Source organism: Eubalaena glacialis, chromosome 17 (genome assembly GCF_028564815.1).
Source record: "Eubalaena glacialis isolate mEubGla1 chromosome 17, mEubGla1.1.hap2.+ XY, whole genome shotgun sequence".
Lineage (NCBI taxonomy): Eukaryota > Metazoa > Chordata > Mammalia > Artiodactyla > Balaenidae > Eubalaena > Eubalaena glacialis.
Window position 1 is genome coordinate 76,174,018 of NC_083732.1, and position 19,506 is coordinate 76,193,523.

Consider the following 19,506-nt stretch of genomic DNA (forward strand, 5'->3'; position numbering starts at 1 on the left):
AGACATAAAGGAACCAGAGCTGTGTAGGTTGAATCTCAGTTCTGCTTTGGCAAACTTTCCAAGCCTCATTTTCTTAATTGGAAAAATAATTATAATAGAAGTAACAATATTGCCTACCTCAAAATGTTGCTTTGAGTGTTTGACAAAGTAATTTATGTAAATCCCTTATAACAGTTATGAGTTATGACCATAATGCATGCCTTTTGTCTCTATCTGGATGGGTAGATGGTAAGTGAAAATTATAATCAAGATCCAAGAGCTAGTATCTAAGTAAGAATTAGCCCTTAAAGAATTCTATCGTAAGGTCTGTTTCAATCCAGGATGCTACATCGTATACAAGCATTATTTTAGGCACGGTAATTTGACAATTTAACCTATGTCCATAAGCACGTACTATTTATCAGCCACTAAACTATATGAAAGGCAAAGAGGTCTAATAGGAAATCGATTCAATATGAATTGTTGCTTTACCATTTACTAAATATGTGACCTTGAGCAAGTTACTCTACCCATCTCCAGCCTGTTTCCCTGTCTGTCAACGGGGTTGATGCTGATACCTCCCACTTAAGAATTATTTCAAAGAGTGCATGAGATTATCAATGTGAAGAACCTGGTACAGCACCTTGCACTGAATGGGGGCTTACTACGTGTTATTTCCCCACGCCGCCTGAGTGGTGTGAGGGTACAAGAGTTAATAAGATGCCCATCCCAGCTTTCACAGTCCACTTGAGAAGGTAGGAAACAGAGGCACACCTATTACTATTGCTTCTTCTTTAAAATCAGTGCATTAGAGACATACAATGAGAAAGAGCCAGCATCTATTTATAGGAAGTTCATCATGTTTATGTGCTCCGTTCCTTGACAGGGTACATCTGGGGAACTTCAGATTTTTCTGTGGTTGGTCAGTGTTTTGATTTTTGGTTTGTGGGGTTTGGTTGGTTTCATTTTGTTATGGTTTTGAAAGCAGACATGATTTGGCAGATGTTTAGAGTAGTAGTTGTGCCTTGCTTTTGATGTCTTTGAGAACACCCAGTCCCTGAGGACTTGGACGATGTCTTTCTGTAGACTGTATTTTCTAACAAATAATGAGGCAGTTTGTGAGCATTAAACAGTGTCGCTCCAGATTACATAAGAGGCCATTCTTCAGGAAGCAGAGTGAGTTAGTGTGAGAAAAAAAAAAGAAAACCAGCGCATTCCACATGAATTTTGTTCAACTTCACTTGACAAGGGGCAAAAGTGATTAGGGAGTTAATAGAGAAACCTGAAATTAATCCTGTAATTTACTTAGAACTCGGAAGAAGTCTTAAACCTGATATTTCCCAGATAAACTGGTGATGGTGACTTGAGGTTGATAATGATGATCCGTTGGAAATAAAATTGTTGACCCAGGACTGAGGAGACGTGGGTTGAGTTCCCATTTACATCCCTAACTAGATGTTTAATTGCATTAAATATCATTCAACATTTAAGTGACACTATAATTTACAAAGAATCTTACCACCGTCTCATTTGATCCTTATATTCCTCTTTGTAATATTACTATCCTTATTTCACAGATGAGTAAGTCAAGGCTCAGGGTTTGTAAGTAATCAAGGCTTAGGTACTTAGCTAGTCCAAAGCAGCACCATCCAGGAACCCCGGCTGTGTCTTGACTATACTCTTCCCACTAAATATTAGCCATATCAATGTTAGACAAGTCACTTTCCTGTCTGTGCCTCAATTTCTTCATATCTTGGCCTTACTTACCTCACAGTGATAATATGATCAAAATATGAGTTAAGAAAGGAAAAGAGCTTTGAACGTACAAAGTCCTGTACAAGCCTAGAGTAGTAGTAGGATAGTTCAGGAGGTGTGGAAGTGAACCAGAACAAGGCATGTGTGGAAGTGAACCCACCACCTTCATTGAAGTCTCTGAACCAAGTACTCTGAAGTTTTCATTATTTTTTGGTCAACACTCTGCATTTCTAACAGCCTCCTGGAATATTTTACTTTCACTTGCCAATTTTTATTAATCCTACTTGGGCTGAGTCCAAAATTGAAAAATTTCATCTGAAAAAAAATTTTTTTTCCACTTTCATAAAGTTCAGAGTATAAGGTACTCTTCCACAGAGAATAAAAACAAAGTTTACGGTGGAAATCATGTTGTAGACAGGCCGGGGGCTCTTTGCTCCCCAACCAATTGACCAGAGCTCGGTGAGTGGAGGATGGAGTCTGGCCTCAGAGGTTATACTCACCTCACTTTACACAGCTCTCCTGCTAAGGGCTTTGTGAACGTCCCGGGCTTACAATGAACTTAGAACACTGGAGCTTGGTTCCATGAACCATATAGTTTGGGAGAATAACTTCCCCAATCATCCAAAGGACACACGGGCTACGTATCAAAATTGGTCTAAACCGGCTGGATCATTAAACCTGAAAGCCAGGGCTGTAAACAAGGTAGAGCAAGTGGGCCCCATGCCAACTGGTTTTCAGCCCCAGGTAGACTTTATTTAAACAAGGCCACGAACTCCTTCAGCTACCTCCTTTCTTTAATGCTTCTTAACAAATTTGAAACAAGTGATGAATTAAGAGCTGCCATTACCAAGCATACTGAAATGAAGACTTCCCTTTTTGTTGCCCATCCCTTCCCAGATTATGCCCAAATGCACTGTGACACCTACCGATGTCCAAATGTGCCATGGTCTCGGTTGCCTCCATGCTTATGGACCTGAGAGCCCCCCTCCCTAAACTCTCATCCTCACTGCTCCATCACCACCCTCATCCCTCTTTATGATTTTGAACATGGGTCAGATTTTTCTTCTTCCAGGAAGCTCTCTGATTCCTCAGATTGTTCTGGGGGTTCCTGGTCTGTATTCCCAATGCACTCCATGTTTGCTTCCATCTCTGTATTTATCTTTCCATTTCTTTCCTTCATTCCCTTGCATTCAGCCCATTGTGAATGCTTCAAACATTCTGATATATTCTCCTCCACAAACGTTGAATAAAGAATGACACGCAGACAAATCATTCAGTGTCTTTAAGGTGGAAGAAAACTGCTAGTTATTACATACTTTGAATAAGCCAGGCACTTTGCTTTGTACTTCAGGTGACATCTCATCATATTATCCCAAATCTGCCCTGAAACTGATATTATTACCAATATCATCATTTTATAAATAAAAAAGCTGCCTCTCAGAGAAGTTATATAATTTAGCGGGATTGTCCCAAGATCACACCAAGAGCAGGATATTCAGAAGAGAATCCCAGATCTGTCTGACTTCAAATCTCAAACAAGTTCTATATCACTGTGCTGCTTGCTTTACTTCTAAGGATTTTTTTTTTTCAGCTTGGATTCAGCCAAGTGCCAAATGCACTTTCAAATTTCCTTGAACACTGACCTGTGGATGCTATGGTATATCACCCAGAATCAAGGTACTCATTTCTCCAGCTGCTGGAATGTTGGTTGCGGATGGGAACTGCCCTTTTTGAAGGCAGCTCCTTTGCCCTTTTGGCAAATTTTTTACACTCCCTCCTGGGTTCAGCCTGTTGCAATAACTGGTCAATGTGGACGTATAAAGGCAAGGCCTCTGCTTCAACTCAGGAAAAATCTGCAGGTTCATCGCAGTTCCGGCGCCCCTGTGATCTGCTAAGGCTTCAGCTGCACCTGTGTTGCAGTTCAGTTTCTCCCTCTGCCCAATCCTGCTTCTCTCAGTCTCTTACAAATATTGTTCCAGAGGATACTACTCAATAAATGGAGATGCAGGCACATCTCCATCTCAGAGTCTGTTTCTCAGGAAACCCAACCATAGAGAGGATGATAGGAAGTCCCTGATTACAAATTACTAATCAGAGTAAGACTTTGCAAGCAACCTTTTAGCAGGGGCTTAAGGATGGGATGCATGGTTCAGAGAGGATGCTTGGAGCATAATCTCTGGCCCAGGAAGTGCCATAGAGCATAAAGTTGGAAAAGCACCCCACTCGCTACTTTGGGGTGAAAGATCAGCCCCTGAATGTCATCACTTGACCCAGATGTTGTAATTTTCCCAAGCCTCTGTTTTGCACGGCTCCCCACTGGCACAGTGTTGGGCTGGCTTTTCAGGTGTGCCCCTGTGGTTAGGAAGGCAGAGCCCATGAGAAGCAGCAGCTCGGCACAAACTAGTCCCATCTCTGCGACTGTAGTGGCAATCGCTGCTTCCAGAAAAATGAAGGGCACTTTCTCAGCGGAGCCAGCCACTGCCGTACATGCCAGGCAAGATTTTAAGTAGATGTATTTTTAACTTGGACTGTGCTCAGATAAAAGCAGTAAATGATATAACTAGGAACCCCAAATCATGCCATATACCCATTCAGCCATCATACGTTCCTTATTAGTTCTAAACAACACTCACAGTTTAAAACATCTTACCACATTGTCATAACTTTTGTGAGATTATGTTGGAAGGATATTAACAGTGTATGCCTAGAAATGGCAGAGAGTTTCACCCTAGAGAAGACTTAGGGTGAGATATGATAACTGCAGCTACCTTTAGGTGTTCTTACTCTATCCCAGACAAATACCTATGTTGTTAGATTGTTAACCTTAGGAAACAACTATTTTTTTCTTCAGATGCCACCTAATTCATTGGGCGTTTACTCTTCAGAAATCATCTCGCTAAGCAGATTCCACACTTTCTCTCTCAAGAGCTCTGCAGAGTAGGTGCCCCCCTCCCTCTTCCATTTTATGGGTGATGAAAATAAAGCTTACAATGTAATCAATGCATATGTACATACTGCCTACATAAAATATCTCTCTGATGGGATAACGTTTGGAAGAGAGAGGGTAATCAATTCGTATGGCTCTATTGAGTTAGTCGTGGGACAAATGAGAAGAAATTACACAAAGCAGACAGATAGAGACTTAAAATAAATGTATTGGGCAGTACCCGATTCGAACCGATCAAAGTCCAAAGTCTAGGGACAGTCAGACACAGCTGGATATAGACGCTCAAACTATGTGGGCAGGAATATGCTTTCTTCTGTTGGCTTTATTCTCAGGATTAAACGAAGATGGCCGCAAGAACATCGAGGCTCACAACCTATCAGTTTAGCAACTCCGTCAGGAACAATATTTGCCCTTTCCTAATTGCTCTAGAAAAGTCCCAAGATTGTGTCTAAATAAACTGGCTTCCATCAGATACCCACCTCTGAACCAGTCACTCTGAGATGCTCTACAGTTATTGGCCAGGACTGGGTAACGTGTTGACTCTGGAGCTAGGAGGTCAGCTCGGAGGAGCTAGGATCAGCTCCTTCCAAATGATGTGGGCTGAGACAAGGGGAGGGGAGATTTTCCAAATGAGGGATTGGCAGAAGGAGACTGAGAGATCCTCGGAAGACAAACGTGCCAGATGCCACCTACAGTGAAGAGTAGATTTTTACATCTTGTAGTACACTTCGTTGGAGACCTACTCATATCTCCTTGGCTCTTACAGTGTCTGTGCACACCAGCCCAACCAATTGCTACTGCTGTGCTCCTTTGCTGAAGGCTGAAGATTGTTCTGCAATTCTGGCGTCTCACTTGCATGGGAGTTAACTCCTCTCCATTGAGATACAACCAGTAATCGTGCAGCCTGGTGGATAAATACCCCAGCAACCTCATCCCTTGGGTTAGATAATCCTGAGGTTCCTAGACTTCCTCTGCAGGATTAAGCCCCAATGATCTAAAGCAATAACTTGATTAAAAGTATACCGTATACTTATTTGCCTGTCAATTCCCCCATGTCAATTCTCCATGTCCCTACCGAATATACCAGGATAACCTCCCAAAGAAACTAACTGCACTTTAATCCTTATCTCACAAATCAAAAATAAGGAGATAGGCTATTTCATGTGGTAGTGAAATTCTTGGCAGTTGAAGCATTCATGAATATAAGAAGGCATGTGGGGAGACTCAGGAATAAAATGGGTAATTGGATTGAAAGAACCACATTTAGACCTTGCTGTCCTTTCTAATGCTAAGTTGAATCATTATTTATTTGACTACACCCTTACAGAAAAAGAGACCTTAAGTCCGTGCTTTGGATTCTGAAACTTATGAATGAGATAATACATAAAGTTCTCTGGGGAGGATTTTTTTCTAGAGGTTGTTTGAAGGTATGGTGTTCAGCCCCTTTTTTTGTTGTGGCACATTCTTACAAAATGACCTTCTTTGTTTGCTCTGCTCTTCCTCAGCTTAGGAAGTGCTCAAGGTTCCTAGAATACGCCATTTCCTTGGTCCTGACTAGTTTTAAATTTTGACACCCACCATCATCCAGGCAGAGAAAGAACCTTCACAAAAGAATTTATAAAACAAAGGATGCACGCAGCTGCCACAAAGAAGTAGGTGAGAGTGTGTCATCAGCTTAAGTTCTTTGTGTTCCTTTGGACATATGCCCAGTACACAGAAATGTAAAGGAAGTGATTTCTCTCAAAATAAACATGTCAATCAAAAAAAGATAAAGAAAATAACTGTTTCATCTTTTTGATGTATGAAAGAATGCATGTCTTAGGAATTTATTCCCAAGTGATGTATTTTGTTTCCCCACTGATACTTTTCCCCAACTCACTCATGAAATACTAATAAGAGGTAGAATTTGTTGAGTGTTAACTGTGTGCTGGGTACGATGAAAACTACTTAATATAAATTATTACATTGATTCCTTCCAAGAAAACATGTATACATGGCATCAACATTTTAAGTTCACACAACAGTGAGATGCAGGTCTCCCTGTGTCTAGTGGTATATTAGTAATGCCTTCAAAAGGCAATGCTTAAAACATTAAGCATGTGTATCGCTCACAAGGCTATGGGGCAGCTGGGCTGTTTTCCTGGCCTCAGCTGGGCTCACTCATGCATCTGTGGTCTGCCATGGGTTGGGTAGATGGCTCTGCTGATCTCTTTTGGACTTATTTGCATGTTTGGGGTCAACTGGCAATTGGCTAGCCTAGGATGCTCTCAGTTTAGTCAACTGGGCTCTCCACCAGCTGGTCTCATCCTCCAGGAGGCTAGAACAAGTTTGTTTTTATATGTACCCAAGGATGCAGGTAACCAGTTTCTGATGTTGTTAAATTCTCTTAAATGATATTAGGCTTCCTTATTCTCCAGCTTGACACTTCACACTAAGGGGTAAGCTGGAACTTGAACAGTGGTGTCTTGTCTCTTCTGCTTCCCTTTTTCTGTCCCTAAGCTCCTCCCAAGCCCTGGAGGGGCCACCTCTTTCCTGCTTGTGGGAATGTCCCTGCATCTGGTCAGCATTCTCACTATGCTCTCTAATTTGTTCTATGAGTAGCCTTCAAATTCCACCTCAGTGGAAGTCATTTCTCTGTTTTGTTTTCTCTCTGTCAACAAAACTGTCTCTCTGCACATCAAAAGCATTTCCTTTCACACCATTGTCGCATTGTATTCCTTAAAACAGTTTTCCAGAAGTGAAAGCAATGAAGTCCCTCTTTTCAGACTGGTTCAGCTCTCACTTGAAGAATAAAAATTCATTGATTTTATAGGGGCAGAGAAAAAAGGGACAAGGACCCAGGAACTAGACGGGCTGGATACACGGGGGTTCATGATGTTATTCTCTCAACATATATGCCTGTTTGAAATTTCCACAATAAAAAAACTTAAAAGTTTAATTCCTGTTATACTTGTGAAGAGACTTGGTGTACCAAGGAATAAACAATGAATCCAGGAGGCACAGTAGTGACAATGACATGACTTGAGTGAAGGTTTCCAAAAGGCTTAATGGGATTTCTTCACTTTCTCTTCTTCTCTGTATCATCTAAATGTTAATAACAGAAGGATGGTTTATCAAGCTCTGATCTAGTCTCAGAGAGGGGAGGGGAGAGGAGAAAGAAAAGAAGGGAAAGAAAAGAGAAAAGAAAGGAGAGGAAAGGAAAAGAAGAGAAGAGAAAAGAAAAGAAAACCAAAGTAGATTGATGACCAGTGTCTGGAAGACTAAACCAACCCCAAGTTAAGTCTTAAAATGACTAAATGTTCTGAGAAAAAAATAAAATGACACAAACCCTTTCTCATCCCCAAAGCAGAGAGTACAATGGAAATGAGAGTCAGAAGAATATGGAGAAAGCATCATGGAACTACGGATTTCTCAGAATGCTCACTGCTCCATTGGAAAGGGGGCGCTCAAGTGGTTAACACAGAGCCAATGCAAGAGTGACAGAGATAGTAAGTATCTCATATTTTGAATGAGATGTCTCTCTTTCTACATATATGCCAATCTATGACATGGAAGAAAATAGCATATAGGTTCCTTCGTTCATTCACTCAGCCAATAATATGTGCCCCACATACGTTTTTCAAAATACTAGGAATACAACTCAGATCAAAACAAACAAAAATTCTTGCCCTTATAGAGTTTACTTGCAAAGGGGAGAACACACATCAAACAAAATAAGCAGATCCAAACATGGTGCATTAGATGATGATAACTATTATGGAAATAAGTAAAGCAGGTAAAAAAGGGACAAGGGTCCTCTTGGAAGGGAGAGGATGCCATTTAAAATAAAGTGAAGGAAGGTATCTCTGAGACAGTGACATTTCAACAGTGACCTGAAGGAGGTGAGGGACATCTGGGTGGGTCATGTCCTAAGCAGAGGAAACATCAAGTACAAAGATCCTTAAGGCAAGAGCTTGCATGATTTGTTTCAAGGATAGCAAAGGAGGCCAATGAGATCAGAGATCAAGGGGGAAGGGAGTAAAGAGATAAAGTCAGGGAAATAGTAGGAGCCACATCTCATAGGGACTTACAGGTCGCTGGAAGAATTTAGACTTTTATTAAGAGTAAAAGGAAAAGCCACTGGAGAGTTTGAGCTACGTGTAACATAATAGGATTTACATTTTAAGAGAATGGCCTGACTGCTACGTTAGGAGAAGACCATGCAAGGAGGTCAGGTGTCAGACTATTGAAATAATCCAAATAAGAGATGACGGTACCTTGGATCAGAGTGGTAGTGCTAGAGACGGTGAGAAGTCAGTGGATCCTGGACATATTTTGAAGACAGAACCAACAGGATTTGCTCACGAAAAAGATGTGGGGTGTGACGGAAAGAAAGGAGTTAGGAGTTTTGGGTCTAATAGAAGGATGGAGTTCCATTTACTGCGGTGGAGAAGGATGCAGAGGAGCAGGGTGGGGACAGAAGAAGGTGGGAATTTGTTTTGGGTAAACTCTTTTAGACATTCACGTGGAGATATCATACTGGTAGTTGGTTATAATTTTGTGGCATTCTCAGAGGAGACCCAGACTTGGTATGTAATCTGGGGAGTCATCAGTGTATAGATGGTATTAAGGCCATGAGACTCCGTGCAGTGAGTATAGATACAGAAACATTCAAGAACTGAATCCTAGAGCACGCCGAAGTTTGGTGGTTGGGGAGCTGGGCAGTGAAGAGCAGAGGCGATTGAGATGGAACCAGTGGAAAATATGAGAATGGTATCCTGGAAATGAGAAAATCTTTCACTGCAGAGGGAGTGGTCACTTGGTCAAATGCTACCAATAGGTTAAGTAAGATTAGGAATGAGATTTACTACATGCGGGTCTTTGGAGACATTTCATGAAGTGGTAAGGAGATAAGCCGAATGGAGCGGGTCCAAGAGAGAACGGAGACAGATGTAAAGACAATAAGTATCTCTTTGATGGAGTTTTGCTAACAGGGGAGCAGGGAAATGTGGCAGCAGCTGACAGGAAATGCAACATCCAGAGAAGGAGTTTTGAGGACAGGAGGAATTACTCACAAGCTTCATTTGCTAATAAAAATATTTGTGCAGAAGAGATAAGGGATGCTTGTTGTGGCAACGTCCTTGAATAGGCAAGAGGGGATGGGTTCTGGTGCAGAAGTGTAGAGGAAGGTCTTGGACATAAACACAGATTTATGTCATTCATGCTGACTAGGAGAAAGGTGAGTGTATAGTACAGGTACATACAAGGTAGAAGTGGTGGGGGGATTCTGAGAAAATTGTCTTCTGTTTCCTTCTATTTTCCCAGTTAAATAGGAAACAAGATCAAGAGATTGTAGGTCACTGTGCAGTCAAACCTTTTTGGAGCTGTGGTCATGGAATGCAACAAGTTGGAAAGACAGTGTGTGGTGGTGGGAGAGTGTGATACTTGAAACTGAGATTACAGAGGGGATGGTTGTGTGAATGCCAAGGTCTGGGGAGGATAGTGAGGAGGTAAAAGACATAAGAGACCAGATTACTGCCAGGATTATCTTCTCTGATATTGAAATCACCAGTTTATGATATGAATAGTAATTACGATTATAAGAATGAGTCAGGAATTAAAAACTTTAAAGAATAAGGAGGGAGGAGGTGGTGAATCACAGGTCTGCAGATGCCTGTAACGAGGAGGGGTAACAGGTGGTATAGATTGATGACATAAACTTCAAAGTGGGTTTTCAGAGAAGAAGGAGGGAGAAGAGTCTGGATGCTATCATGAGAAAACAGGAGGACATCTCTCCCATCTCCAGGCTAATGGTAGAGGGAGACAAAAAAATTATGAATTAAAAGGGCTTTATGGGGAGATAGGGTTCCCAGGAGAGTCTGAGTTTCTGTTAGAGCAAAAAGGTAGAATAGAATTTACAAGGAAGAGGTAAGGAATAGGGAATATTGCTAATGACTGATCTGGACTTGCAGAGAGCACAGTGGGAAGGTTTGGGAACTGGGAAGAGGGGAAGAGGTGAAGAGGAGGGCCATATAAGGTTACATACAGGGCTGTATACAAACATTGGGGGAAAGCTTGGGGCAGAAAGAATGACCTAGGGATCTTGGGCTTCTTACAGTGTCTGATGGAGATGGAGACCAAGACGGCCTCCAAGACAGTGATGGTGAGGCTATGAACACAGTGGGAAGTAGGGTGTAGGGCCTTTCCTGGTGCACCTAGAACTCTAGAACCCTCTCTTCTCTCTCCTACCAATGGTTTATGGAAACCAGGGAAGACATGGTGTTACTAGGAACAATGAAGCCTGAGCCCCTTTTCATTCTTGCTGATGTTCTTTGCTTTGTTCATTCATCAATTCATTGAACAAATATCTATTTGGGGCCTACTAAACCTGAATGCTAGATGGTAATACGACAGTGAGACAAAACAGTTTCTTCTCTCATGGAGCCTTCAGAGTATCAGGGAAAACTGACTTCATTCATTCAGTCAACAAATATTTGTAGGGTGACATGATCAGATTTGCATTTTTCTCTGTAAGATTCATCTGGCTTCACTGTGGAAAATGGATTCAGGTAGGGCAAGAGTGAGACAGAGAAACCAGTTAGGATGTCAGAGGTATAGTCCAAATGAGAAGCAAGACAACTGTTATAGGAATAGAGACATGTGGATGGATTTGAAATATATTTGTGAGATGTATAAACCACAGGACTTGGTGATGGATTGGGAGTGGGGGAAATGGTAGTTGTCAAAGACAATTTCTAGGTATTTGACTTAACAGCCAAATGAATGATGATGCCATACACTGAGACTGGAAACACTGGGGATGACCAGTTTTAGGGGAAGAGAATCGTGAATTTATGTGAGATATTCAGGTGGAGTTAAATTGATCATCAAAAAATATTAACACCTAATATTTGTTACATACTCTGCTATGCGTCAGGCCCTCTCCTAAGTGCTGAACAGTTATTAAGTCATTAACTCCCACAATATTACAACAAGGGTGGTAGAAGCTCCTCTCCATTTCATAAAGGAAGAAACTGAGACCCTGACTGATTAGATAACTTAACTTCCAGGGTCACACTAGCTGTCAATCCATCCCAAAGGCCCTGGCTCACCCACTATTCTGTGCTGTCTCCCTAGGGGATGCTGAAATATCTGAATATCTAACACCTCAGAGAAGAGGTCTGGGCCAGAAATAGAAGCTTCAGCCATGATCAGGGACAATATGACCCAAGGAAAAAATCTACACATAGAAGAACAGAACTATCAAGAGTCTGAGAAATTGGGGGAAATCAGAGGGGTTCTAGAATATTGTGTTGAGAAATATTTGCTTTTTAAAGGGGGGAGGGTGGTCTATGAGTTTCTCAGGGCTGCGGTAAAAAAGTAGCACAAACTGGGTGGCTTAGAACAACAGAAATTTATTTTCTCACAGTTCAGGTGTCAGCAGAGTTGATTCCTTCTTAGGACTCTGAAGGGGATTTCTTCCAAGCCTCTCTCCGAACTGCTGGCTGCCGGCATTCCTTGGTGTTTCTGGCTTGTAGAGGCATCATTCCAATCTCTGCCTCATATGACATTTCTCCCTCTGTCTCTGCATCTCTCTGGGTCTCCTTGTAAGAACACCAGTAATTGGATTTAGGGCCCACCCTATTCCAGTACAACCTCATCTTAATTTGATTACATCTGCAAAGACCCTATTTCTGGATAAGGTCACATTCACAGGCTCTGGGTAGACATGAATTTTGGGAGGACACCATTCAACCCACTACAGTAAGAAAAGGTGACATTATAACAGACCTTTTTTGTTCCACCTTGATTATGCACCAATACCTTCCAGTTTTTTAGATCACTAAATTTGAGCTCATCACTAAAGTCCCAATTTCTTTCTCATTAGGAATGTTTGTGATCACATAGAACAGTCATTTGGTCATGACTTTCGCTAGATGATCACATTTCTCTTTTCTCTAGGTCCATGATTATCAAATTTGTTAAAACAGATGCTGGTTCCAACCGACAGTTTCTAATTCAGTAGTTCAAGGGTGTGGCCCCAAATTTGCATTTTTAACAAGTTGCCAGGTGATGTTGATGTTGATGCTGCTAGTTTTGGACCACACTTTGAGAATGACTGCTTTAGACCCCAAGAAATCTGCTTTCTCCAACTCTATGCTTGAGTAAAAGAGCTCACAGTTACATCAATTATTTATTTCTGTTTCCTGTGTGTAGATCATGACTAGACGCACAAAAAGAACCCAACAGATGCAAGAATGTTGGTGCTTATGCTGAGGTTGTTATCATAATAATGATAGTTACCATTCTCTGTATCCCGCTACAAGCTTCAAAGTGCCTTCCCATCCTCTATTTAGTGTAACTTTCTCACGAGTGATAAGTTGCAGGTTGTTGCCCCATTTTAGCGAAGAAACCTTACCTTCAGAGGCGTAAAGTACCCTGAGGAACACCATCACCAGCTGGTAGTAGAAGCTGTGTTGCAAATTCCAGTCTTTTCATTCTAGGGCCAGTGCAATCTCAGCCCCTCAGCAGCTGTTTTATAGCTTCAGAACCCAAATTTTGATGAAAAAGATCTGGGTGGTTATCTGTGAAAAATGACTACAAATTGAGACAACCAACAAGTTTGTTTTTCAAGGCGTTTTTGCTACTGGCTACAAGATCAAGGTGGTGGTGATGTTTTCCCTTGTTCTCTTCCTCTCATCCTAGCAGAGGGCTTATCAGCCAGTTTATCAGAGTACTTTGTTCTCTGTTCCCTCTGTTTGTCTAAAGGCAAGTTTTGTACCTGTTAGAGCACATTTCCTGACACTAGTTCTCTGAAGTTAATTGGTCCCTAACTCTTCCTTCCGAGGAACCAGGGCAGGTAAACATGATGTGAGCTGTGTTCTGTCAGTATTGCTTCAACCTTTCTCCTCTATAACTTTACCCGTTTTCAGCATCACGTATCTGGCAAGTTTTAAAGCTGAGACTTGAACCTGTCTAGTCTATCTCCAGAACTTGTACTTTAACCATTTCACACTGCCCTGCCGCAGGCCTGAACAGCTCTTAATTTTCTAACAGAATCTTGCTAAATTCCTGAACCTGACACGGAAAATGCACAACCAACTCACCCATGTTTGCATCTTCTGTGTGCTCCAGCAAGGCCAGCTCTTCCAGGCAGAGCAGTTTCTAACTCATGTCCCACACCTGTCATGCTCACTCATGTCCCTGTGACATGCATCAGAGTCATCAAAAACACAAGTATTGGACCCAGGTAACTCTAGATATAACGTCTCACTTCTTGCCTTACTTTGTAACCTTGAGCAAGTCACTGACTTCTGTAAACCACCATGTCTTCATCTGTAAAATGGGTACAATAATATCAACCTTTCTCAGTTGCTGTGAGAATTAAATGGATAATTTTTGCATTGAGTAGCATTTCAATAACTGGAGCTCTTATTATTTGTATCATGCTATTGCCCCAACCTAGAGCACTGAATTTACTCCTTTTTGCCCAAATGTTCTTAAATGCTCACCTCACTTTTTCCTCACATGAAAACACCCTGAATATAAGCAGTTAGGGCTGGGGGGCGGGGGGGTGGTCCTCAGAGAAAGAGACCTGAGCCTGGCTTTCTTGACATAATAGAAGCCATTTTTGGTCTAAGCCATTTTGTGATCTAAGCCTGGCCACAATGCTTGCCCTTGAACAGGTCTCAGTAATAATGATCTTAAGAGAACAAAAGGACAAACTTATCAGACAAGAGAAGTAACAGTACCAAAGGTAACAAATCAGTTGTAAATACTCCCAGTTCTATTTCAAAGGTAAAGACTATCCTAAAACACTGTCTTGAGGTGTTTTGCAGAATTTAAATCCCCCTCAGTTGCTCAACCACCTGACCAGCTGGAATCTAAGGGATGATGACGGTGACCCTTTCTGACCCTCATGACTTTGATCAACTAAAGCTTGGACTCTACCTACCACCCAAGCCCCTTCACGAATATGCATGTACCTATAGCTTAAGACATCCCCAATTTTGCTGTTTGGGAAGATGCTCCTTTGGGAAAGATCCCCAGTGTTCTCCTTACTTGCTGCAAGTAATGATAAATCCTTCCTTCTCTTTGGTTTCGTTGTATCTTTTGGCTCAACACCCATCAAGAGGCGAACCCAGTTTTCAGGTAACATGACAAGTCATGCCATAATCTCCATTACATTTTCATTTCTCTCAGAGCCTTGGTGCACTGTAAAGCAAGTATCTTCCTAACATCATGCACCGTTTATTTCTCTGCTCTCTGGCTCTTTCACACACTACGTGGTTCTATGAAGAACTCCTCAACCTGGCATAAGAAGCTTAAATGCCTGACCCCTTTCTTCTTCTCTCCCTGCCAGCAGCACCAAACAAACCCTACCACATAGCAGGTGGTTTCTCATCTAGGTACAGTTGCTCACATGTCTTTCTTTCTCCTGCCTCCTTGCTCCTTAACCAGGGCAAAATTTAACATCTCTACAACCAAGTTCAAGATTGTCACCTCCTCTGGAAGTTGCCCCTCTTTATCCACTGAGGCTGGGTGAGGAGCTCAAGGGCTGAGTTGTCACACACAGTAATGTAATATTCTGTTTATATGTCTATGTCTCTCCTCCAGACTTAGAGCCCCTTGAGGACAGGATCTGAGGCTCTGCTCACTGTCATATCTGCAAGGGTCTACACAGGTGTGGTATTTATTGAATGAGTGAAGGTCTTTATGAATTAGCAGGAGAACGCCTAACACAATGGTGGGCACACAGGCTACCCTGGATCCCTGCTTGCGGACTTGGTCTTAATTACGATGCTTCTGGAGCTCTTGGTGGATTTCCTAATGAAAATGACTTGGCTAGAAATGAAGCCTGAGGCTAGAAATGAGCCTTCTGCATTAAGAGTTGTGAGGCAGCTTATGCAAGGTCCTCTTCTCTCTATGGTGTCCAGTTGAATGCCACATCCAAAGCTTTCTTGCTTCCATTCACAAACATGAACTTTCTTTCAGCCAGGGGGACCACTGCTTCCAGGGTTGAGATGAATAGGGTGTGGGCAAACCCCACTTCTAGATTATCACCCAAATATGGCAGATGAGGTTGCTACAAGTCAAGGTATTTTGCCAGGAAGTTTCTATATATTTACATGGCTTTCCAATAAAGTAAAAACAAACACCTGGGACTCATCACTGCCAGACATCTCCCTTCCTTTCCAATCATCCTTTGGAACATCACCATCATGCTCCTTCACTCCTCTCCTTTCCCAGTGCTCTCTTCCACTCCCACGGGGAGTTGCCTCTGTGCTGCTCCAATATTCACACCATGCAACCCATCAAACCGGATCTACCCAGCTCCCAGCCAGGCTCACTAACTGTAAAGCCTTTGCTGGACTTAAAAGCTTCCTCCAAGTTCACATTTGTAAGCTTGAGGAAGTTCTTTGGTGTTCCAGGATGGGGAACATTTACTCCATTTATTCCAGTCACTGTGGCAGCCATGCTCTGTGACAAGGCTCTGATTATGAGGCTGCCGGCTGGCACGGTCAGCAAATGACTAATTCTAACACGGTATTCAGTGTTAGTTAAACTGCAGGGAAAGAAAAGAAAAGAAGAAAATAGAAGTATCAGCAAATGCTAGGTTGAAAAAAATACTCTCTGGGACCATAGACTAAATCAGAAGATGTTAATTCACTGCTATTCAATACACAGGCACTGGGGAAATAGAACAGCAAGGAGAGAGTGTGCCTGTCCTGGCCCAGTGTACAGGCTCAGAGGGAACTGGATTTGCCCAACCCTGAGCTTTGGAGAAGTCACTCACTGCTTTAGGGTCACTTGTAAAACCTGGAGTTGGACTAGAGGGCTGGTACCTACAAGCTGTCTCACTACAAGAAATATCTCTTGCTTTTGCCCCACAGATCTGATGTTTTAAAAGGATTTCATCCGAAAATAAATGATGGTAGTTTTCAATGAGTACTTAATTCATTTCCCATTTTTATACTGATTGAAGATACACAAATTACTAATCAAAATTACTAATCAACAGGGATCAGACAGTAATTCCAGGTTGAAGCACAGTTTATTTACTACTTTAATCAGTTTATAAAATATTAACACAATTAATGTGGACTATCTTTTTGACTTTTTTAAATATTGAGAACTACTCATGCCCTTCTTCCCACTCAGTGTACTTTTGCTGGTCCCTTGGTGTGTGTCTTGATGAGGATCATGCATTTGTTGAGAAATCCAAGTTGACTCTTTGATTCTTATGTGTAAATGACTTTCAATCCCATAGACTTGAATTTCTGTATTACTTTATTCTAACTGCTTATGGGAGTTCTTCAAGGGTTAGTAAAATTGGGTTTTACCGACCAGTCCCTCCCATCAGGAAACTTGCGAAAGCCTCTTAGATAGCCTCATCCACCAGAGGGAAGACAGCAGAAGCAAGAAGAACTACAGTCCTGCAGCCTGTGGAACAAAAACCACATTCACAGAAAGATAGACAAGATGAAAAGGCAGAGGTCTATGTACCAGATGAAGGAACAAGATAAAACCCAGGAGAAACAACTAAATGAAGTGGAGATAGGCAAACTTCCAGAAAAAGAATTCAGAATAATGATAGTGAACATGATCCAGGACCTCAGAAAAAGAAAGGAGGCAAAGATCGAGAAGATGCAAGAAATGTTTAACAAAGACCTAGAAGAATTAAAGAACAAACAAACAGAGATGAACAATACAATAACTGAAATGAAAACTACACTAGAAGGAATCAATAGCAGAATAACTGAGGCAGAAGGACGGATAAGTGACCTGGAAGACAGAATGGTGGAATTCACTGCTGCAGAACAGAATAAAGAAAAAAGAATGAAAAGAAATGAAGACAGCCTAAGAGACCTCTGGGACGACATTAAATGCAACAACATTCGCATTATAGGGGTCCCAGAAGGAGAAGAGAGAGAGAAAGGACCCGAGAAAATATTTGAAGAGACTATAGTCGAAAACTTCCCTAACATGGGAAAGGAAATAGCCACCCAAGTCCAGGAAGCACAGAGAGTCCCATACAGGATAAACTGAAGGAGAAACATGCCGAGACACATAGTAATCAAATTGGCAAAAATTAGAGACAAAGAAAAATTATTGAAAGCAACAAGGGAAAAATGACAACATACAAGGGAACTCCCATAAGGTTAAGAGCTGATTTCTGAGCAGAAACTCTACAAGCCAGAAGGGGGTAGCATGACATATTTAAAGTGATGAAAGGGAAGAACCTACACAACCAAGATGACTCTACCCAGCAAGGATCTCATTCAGATTCGATGGAGAAATCAAAAGCTTTACATACAAGCAAAAGCTGAGAGAATATAGCACCACCAAACCAGCTCTACAACAAATGCTAAAGGAACTTCTCTAAGTGGGAAACACAAGAGAAGAAAAGGACCTACAAAAACAAACCCCAAACAATTAAGAAAATGGTCATAGGAACGTACATATCGATAATTACCTTAAACGTGAATGGATTAAATGCTCCAACCAAAAGACACAGGCTCGCTGAATGGATACAAAAACAAGACCCATCTATATGCTGTCTACAAGAGACCCACTTCAGACCTAGGGACACATACAGACTGAAAGTGAGGGGATGGAAAAAGATATTCCATTCAAATGGAAATCAAAAGAAAGCTGGAGTAGCAATACTCATATCACTTAAAAAAGACTTCAAAATAAAGAATGTTACAACAGGGCTTCCCTGGTGGCACAGTGGTTGAGAAACTGCCTGCCAACGCAGGGGACACGGGTTCGAGCCCTGGTCTGGGAAGATCCCACATGCCGCGGACCACCTGGGCCCGTGAGCCACAACTACTGAGCCTGCGCGTCTGGAGCCTGTGCTCCGCAACAAGAGAGACCGCGATAGTGAGAGGCCCACGCACCACGATGAAGAGTGGCCCCCGCTTGCCGCAACTAGAGAAAGCCCTCACACAGAAACGAAGACCCAACACAGCCAAAAATAAATAAATAAATTTAAAAAAAAATAGAATGTTACAAGAGAAGGACACTACATAATGATCAAGGGATCAATCCAAGAAGAAGATATAACAATTATAAATAGATATGAACCCAACATAGGAGCACCTCAATACATAAGGCAAATGCTAACAGCTATAAAAGAGGAAATTGACAGTAACACAATCGTAGTGGGGGACTTTAACACCTCCCTTACACCAATGGACAGATTATCCAGACAGAAAATTAATACAGAAACACAAACTTTAAATGAAACAATAGACCAGATAGATATAATTGATATTTTATAGGACATTCCTTCCAAAAACAGCAGATTACACTTTTTTCTCAAGTGCACACAGAACATTCTCCAGGATAGATTACATCTTGGGTCACAAATCAAGCCTCAGTAAATTTAAGAAAATTGAAATCATATCAAGCGTCTTTTCTGCCACAACACTATGAGATTAGAAATCAGTTACAGGGGGAAAAAAACGTAAAAAACACAAACACATGGAGGCTAAACAATACATTACTAAATAACCAAGAGATCACTGAAGAAATCAAAGAGGAAATCAAAAAATACCTAGAGACAAATGACAATGAAAACACAACGATCCAAAACCTATGGGGTGCAGCAAAAGCAGTTCTAAGAGGGAAGTTTGTAGCAATACAATCCTACCTCAGGAAACAACAAACATCTCAAATAAACAATCTAACCTTACACCTAAAGGAACTAGAGAAAGAAGAACAAACAAAACCCAAAGTTAGTAGAAGGAAAGAAATCATAAATATCAGAACAGAAATAAATGAAATAGAAACAAAGAAAACAATAGCAAAGATCAATAAAACTAAAAGCTGGTTCTTTG